This window comes from Dioscorea cayenensis, chromosome 9, assembly GCF_009730915.1.
Source record: "Dioscorea cayenensis subsp. rotundata cultivar TDr96_F1 chromosome 9, TDr96_F1_v2_PseudoChromosome.rev07_lg8_w22 25.fasta, whole genome shotgun sequence".
Taxonomy (NCBI): Eukaryota; Viridiplantae; Streptophyta; class Magnoliopsida; order Dioscoreales; family Dioscoreaceae; genus Dioscorea; species Dioscorea cayenensis.
In genome coordinates, this window is record NC_052479.1 from 6,831,968 (window position 1) to 6,838,602 (window position 6,635).

The 6,635-nt window shown below is 42.1% G+C and overlaps 1 pseudogene; it reads left to right on the forward strand.

Annotated features, from left to right (window-relative positions):
- Nucleotides 1–1,159: 1,159 nt before the first annotated feature.
- Nucleotides 1,160–1,631, forward strand: LOC120268305 (annotated as a pseudogene).
- Nucleotides 1,632–6,635: the final 5,004 nt, after the last annotated feature.

The window sequence follows — 6,635 nt, forward strand, 5'->3', positions numbered from 1 at the left end:
TGCTCCTAGTATGCCAGAGACAAAGCTTCACGCAATAGCCTGAAATCGAGGACAGTGGGAAGGTGTGTGTTACCCTTTCGCGATTAAATTAAGAAAGCTTTGATTTTCTTTCAACCCACATTTGTCTTTACTAGCCAAGTATACAAGATAAAGCTCGTCATTTTTATGTGTCGGCGATACCCCTGATCAAGTAAATAGGCCTGCCCGACCTTGTTCATCATTATCACTCCTTCCTAATAGATTAGATAGGGTAAAAAGGGCTCTTTTTTACCCTACCCTGAAATCGAATTTTAAATTCCTTTGCTTGGAACATTAGCATGGCAAATAATATGAGTCATGCCAATGTGTTTCCCTTCTAGCTCCAGCATACCTTTCATCTAAAAAATTTTGTTCTATCTTTTGCCAACTTCCTTGGAGTTGGCAACATAAAGACTCATAGAGTCGAGAGTGCTCCAAGATTTCAGTTTGTTGCGCCAGGAGCCTCCTTCTTAAAGAGAAAAACCCTCCCTACGGAGAGGTCCCCAACTGAACAACCTTTTCCAAGCCTAAATCTATTGAAGAGAGTGGAAGTGAAGAGGAGTGCAGTCGACCCAGAGGGATCAAACAGAATCTGTTATTTGAGTCTAATTGAGTCCATAAGAATACATATATATATATCAGCCTTCCCAGCCATACTATCAAGTATACAGTATTGAGCGGAAGGTACTCCAAGATATAAGGAAGTCTATATACGGACTGAAACAAGCATCCCGTCAGTGGTACCTAAAATTCCATGAGGTGAGAATGACCTTTGGGTTTAAGAAAAACAGTGTTGATCAGTGTATATACGTCAAGGTCAGTGGGAGCAAGTTTCTCTTTCTAGTCCTATATGTATGTTGACGACATATTGCTTGCTAGCAGTGATCTGGGGCTGTTGCACGATATGAAGGCATTCCTCATAAGGAACTTTGAGATGAAGGATATGGGTTAAGCCTCATATGTCATTGGCATTGAGATTCACGTGATGATGAGTATCAGTGCGCAATCAAAGATCTCTTTCTCGACTAGGAAAGATTATAGTAAATCCTAGATGGAAGAAAGGGTAGTCTTTTGGTCCGTACTTAGTACTCGTACAGGAAGGAGTCTTTTTCTATCTGGAGGGTTCTTTTTTCAAGAAATAATGCCTCAGCTAGATAAATTCACTTATTTGACACAATTCTTCTGGTCATGCCTTCTCCTCTTTACTTTTTATATTCCTATATGCAATGATGAAGATGGAGTACTTGGAATCAGCAGAATTCTCAAACTACAGAACCAATTGGTTTCGCACTGGGGGAACAAGATCCGGAGCAACGACCCTAATAGTTTGGAAGATATCTCGAGAAAAGGTTTTAGCATCGGTGTCTCCTATATGTATTCAAGTTTATTCAAAGTATCCCACTGGTGTAAGACTGTCGACTTTTTTGGGAAAAAGGAGAAAAATAACTTTGATCTCTTGTTTCAGAGAAATAAGTGGCTTATGAGGAATGGAAAGAAACATTCTCTATTTGATCTCGAAGTCCGCATATAACACTTCTTCCAGTCGGATCACTTGTAGGAATGACATAATGCTCGTCCATGTTCCACACGGCCAAGGAAGCACCATTTTTTAATCTCATTAACCAACCTCGGAATAGATTCTTTCTCGAGGAATGGAATGCACTACAAGAAAGATAGACTCATTTTTTAAATCACCCCGCAGTCTTGCTTGAAAGGTTCTCGAGATTATAAATCGTCCAGGCATGCGAGAAGGGAGTGAGACCAAGCCAGATGGAGAGTCAGCTCTTCCTTGCCATTCTACGCATGTCAAGTTCAAGAAATAAATGTAGCTTCATTCTTTTGCTGGTTTACATTCTGAACTGAAGGTTGAAAAACCCTTTAGGACCGACTACAACACGATAACTATCAAGATCTCTCTGCTCGCGACTAGAATATAGGATCCATGAACGCTAAGCTCTCCATCTGCAATGCCTATAAGATAAGCTATCAATCAGTAGGCTTTGCGCTGTTTACTTGTTAATAGGGGGTTGTAAATAAGGTGCCAACAAATCACCCTCTTGCTTAAAGGTTTGATACTTCGTAGGGCTTGCCTCCATGGGCGGCTACTTTGATTTGACTTCGTTGGCGCACTTCGGTATTTCAAGAGTGAACAAAAAAGCCCATGGAGTTATGTCTTATAGGGGGTTGAGTTTCTAGTTTTTTGAACTAGTAAAGTGGTGTGTTAGGGGAGTGGACGCAAGTTTCGAAGCTCCACTTGCCTCACAGCGACTCACTACTCAATTTAGTGGACGTGTAGTTTTGAAGCATAAATGGAAGGTCTTCTCTTTCTCCCTTCATGAATTCACTCGACCACTGTGCCTTTGTTCCCTCGGAACAGATTTGATGTCGTCTTTCTCATTCTACTCTTCTCTTCTGCTTTCACTGAGACAAAAAAAGTGAAATGAAGGCAGAAGAAAAGAGTTCACTACTACTTTTTTTAGGTCGACGTGAAGTCTGCGAGTGTAGGACAAAGGACTTTTTTGTTATCGTACAGGAAAGAAGTATTTCCAAGCTAGAGAGGAGAGAAATGCAATTTACAAGTTTTTTCTACCAATGACCGGAGACCAGAAAGGGGAATAGAAAGATAAGCATTGAGCGGTCAAACTAATTAAGATCGATTTGCTAAAGATACAAGATTCGAGATGCCTGCTAAAAGAAGGATGAGCGATAGAGAGAGGTGGAAGGAAGATAGCCTATAATGCATTACCAGAAGGAGAGCTACCAGCGCTAATAGCTAGAGGACCTAGAACTCCAGAGCTAGAGTCAGTGATTTCTCCATAACAGAGTGCTAGAGGGCTGGAGAGCTATTGAGTAATGATATTCATAGGGATTGTGATTACACTTACGCTTGCTGCCAGCCTTCAACTTTTTGTTGATGTCATCTCCTATTTATATTCAAGAGCTTGAAGAGGGCTGATGGCTGATTGCTAAAGAAAAATTTTCATTGAAAGCGCTCAGGAACTAGACTCAAGCGATTGTGCCTAACAGTCAAGACAGGAAGGTGGGATGATAGCTAGCCTCTTGACCGAAGCGCCAATCTCCCTCTAACTCCCCCTTCTCTAATGCGCATATTGAGACTTAGCTTGCTTGCATTAAGCCTATCGCACGTCCATATCGCCTTTGCCTCTAACTCGCCTTTCTATTGCGCATGCCGTTAACTCCCTGCTTTACCTTCCTTTGGGAAAGTGCCTTACTCGAAGTAATATACTCTGGGGCAGAGATATCTTTCAAAAAAGTCAATTACAATTCTTTATGGAATTCAAAGAGGATTGTGCCAATGAAAGAGATAGAAGAGCGGTATGACAGAGCTCAACAAAGGAAGGAGCTTGCAGAACTAAGCAAGGGATGCCATTAAGCAAGAAAGAAAAGGGCATGGCCAGCAAAATTCTACCAAGACCTTCGAGATTAAGAGTGCCAGAGCTAGAAGCGGCATCCATTAAGTTTAAGTTAAGTGGAGAATTTCCATCCATTTGCTGTCTCATTCGCTATCTCAGGTCATAATTAGGCAATTGGCCCAGTTGGAGTTCTTACTATAGCATTGAGTGATTTCCCGACCGAGATTGAGCCAGCTTTCCATTAGAGCATATCTTCCTTGAATGGCTTTGCAAGAGCTATGCCTTTTAGAAAGGTTTGATCTCTCCTCGCTGGAATTGTTGAAAAAATCTCACTCAGCATTTCGGCTCTCTTTTTTCGATGATTGTCGGGGATCTTATCCCAGTAGTCGTGCCTCAGGAGGTTTTTTTCGAGCACTAGCATGGTATCTGGGCTCTTGAGCCTCTCCTCTTCCTCTATGAAAAGTTAGAAGAGCATATTCTGTCTTTGTTCCCAAAACCCGAGAGTCAGCTAGAGAGCGAGTTGGCTGCTTTACTTCCAAAAAGCGTTCTTCTGGACTTGAAAAGAGAAGCTCACTATATTGGATGGATCGGCCATTGGAGAAAGAAAAAGCTCAACTAGATCAGGGGCAATTCTGGTCCGGTCCGGGCAAACGAAGGAGTAGCACGCTATAGGTCCTGCGAGCCAAGGGTGAGAGAAGGAAAAAAGTGAACAAAGTAGGGCATAGACAGTTCTTTATCTTAAAATCAAAATATTGACTAAGGTAAGGAAGTAAGTGCTTAGTAGCACGTTTGTTAGTGCCCCAACTTGGTCTATCTCAAATCTTCCTTTTAACGGGCCAAGTCAGTTAGCCAGTAGCAGTTCTAGCAGGATCAGTCCATTCATTCCTTTCTTTTCGATACCACAATTATCTTATCCTCTTTACTGTCTTTGAGCATTTAGTTTGAGGGATGAAATCTCATATTACAGCAAGAATCGAATGTGAATGAATGAAAAGTCAAGGCAGCTCATCTGTAGACCTATTGGCAAGTTAAGAGATCAAGCTGAGTCTCAATTCCATTCATTCCATTGAGTGTGAACCAAGCTCTAGTTCAAATCAAATAGTACAGGAAGGAAGTCAGTTCAGTGATCTTCCCCCATTCCTCTGTCAGTTTAGCCACTACATATCTTCCCTAAGTTAGTCTGCCCAGTCAGTCACTTCTTCTTAGTGGGAAGAGAGTAGGGAGTTAGGTTAGGAAGGAATTGGATAAAGTAAATCAATGCCTTTATTGATACTAGAATAAAGGATCTGGTGAATACACCCGGTTGGAATCTGGTAAGAAATAGGCCTTTGTAGCAAATCTGGAATAGGTCATCAAGAAACTTTAGTATCCTGTAAATCCGTCTTATCTCTATCTGTTGGAAAGGGGCCATACAGTACTAGTACTCTTTGTAGTCTCTCCTGTCGCATCTGTCCAACTATCCGTTGCTCACTTCGGAGTGTAAGAGCTGGAGCTATTACATCAGTCAGATTTGCATTAAGGTGCTTTCTTGTTTGAAGAAAGGAATGGTAGCATCTGTAAGGTTAAGAAAAGAAGTAGGCGCAGTAGATCGTTATCCTTCCTTGTTTGTTATGTTAAGCAAACCATTCCTGTATCTCTTTTGTCCTTTTCTTGTGTGCCTAAATTTTGAAAAATAATTCTTTCTCTCTTCCTTCCCTTACCTTCGCTCAGGTAAAGGTACAATATATGCCAGGCAGGGGAGTGTATAATCTGGTGTAGAACGGTAGGCCTAAGTTGATGTACACAAGTGCTTCCTCTGTAGGAAGTCGATTGCCTACAAAAATTTTTTGTACATCAACACAAGAAGTGGCGAATTGGGGATGGTACTACCTCAGTTAGACTGTGGGAAGATGAGTAGGTGGGGCCTCTCAATAAAGACATCATAGTTGGCGAGTGGAGGACAATCTCCTGGAAGACAACGGTCAACTCCTGCTTCAATCACCCCGAGGATGACTGGCAGAGACAGTATCTGAGTGATGATCTTGTTTATGAACCACCGATCTCAAGAGCTTTTACCTTTTGATCCTCCTGTTTTGATGCTTTTTTCGCTACTCCTTGAGTTGGCAGTCACTTACGGCATTCATGAAATTCGTATCCTATTTACTGTTGGCTAGATTCACTCACCAGCATTCCTAACTTCGAAAGGAGGATGATATGAAGTTTCTCATTTTCCTCAAACGAAGAGGCTCATCAATGAATCCTGTGCCCAGTCTTGATGAAAGGGATACGGAGCATTCAACTGACCTGCCACATGAGAGATCTAACCACCCCTAGCGAGAAGGGGAGAGTACTCGATTTCCTGGTGGCAACATGGTTTTTGCTTTTTTTGTGGTACTAGCGCGTCTACACTCTGGATTTTCGCCTAGATGAATTCCGCTAGCACTTGAGATGCTACGACTACTCAGAGGGATCTCATTTCAGTTCGATGTGAGCTTAACGGTTCCACTAGCCTGTAAGAAATGGACTCAGAGAGGTAGGATCCGACAGTTTCATCCAGATCCCTGCTTATTTAGTAAATACTTCGATCTTTTTTTGCACATAACTTCCTTATAGTCTGTCTGTTTCTCTTTTTGGTCTAGGGTTAGAAATCTCAGCTACTATTCTCTAAGCCCTTTCTATCCTGGTGAAGTAGACGTGTAAGGCCAGTCTTCTTCGTTCAACTATTCCACCTGCTAAGAAGAATGATAGGCGGGGGCCGCGAGGAAGGAGATCTTCATCCTAGATCCGGACTTTGACCTTGAATTGCTAACCCGAGTTGACTGACGAATGGAAAGATCCTTGACGGCGCAAGGCTTAGCCCTTGTTTTGTGGTATAATTCCTTGCATCGCTTCTTTCTATCTTTCTTAGCGCACACGGAGCTCTTTTTATGGATTTCTCATTGTTAGCACGAAGGGTAAGGACGTGACCCCTTTTCATGCACTGACTCTCTGACAAGATCCCCTTGCTTATATCCCTCAAGTGCACGGGCTTGTCGAAGTAATAATCCCGGGTGAGCGGGGGCAAAATCCACAAGGAATAGGGAGTGAAAATACTTAATTTGATTCTTAGCTATATGGAAGATCAATTGTGATAGGTGTGAAATTGATTCAATTCTCAACAATAAAATCAACAAGTGAAAGAGCAAAAAGTAAGAAGAGGGTAAGGCAATCGATAAAGATGGGGTACTCGGATAATGCTTCCCCTAGGATAATCACTTCAAGTGC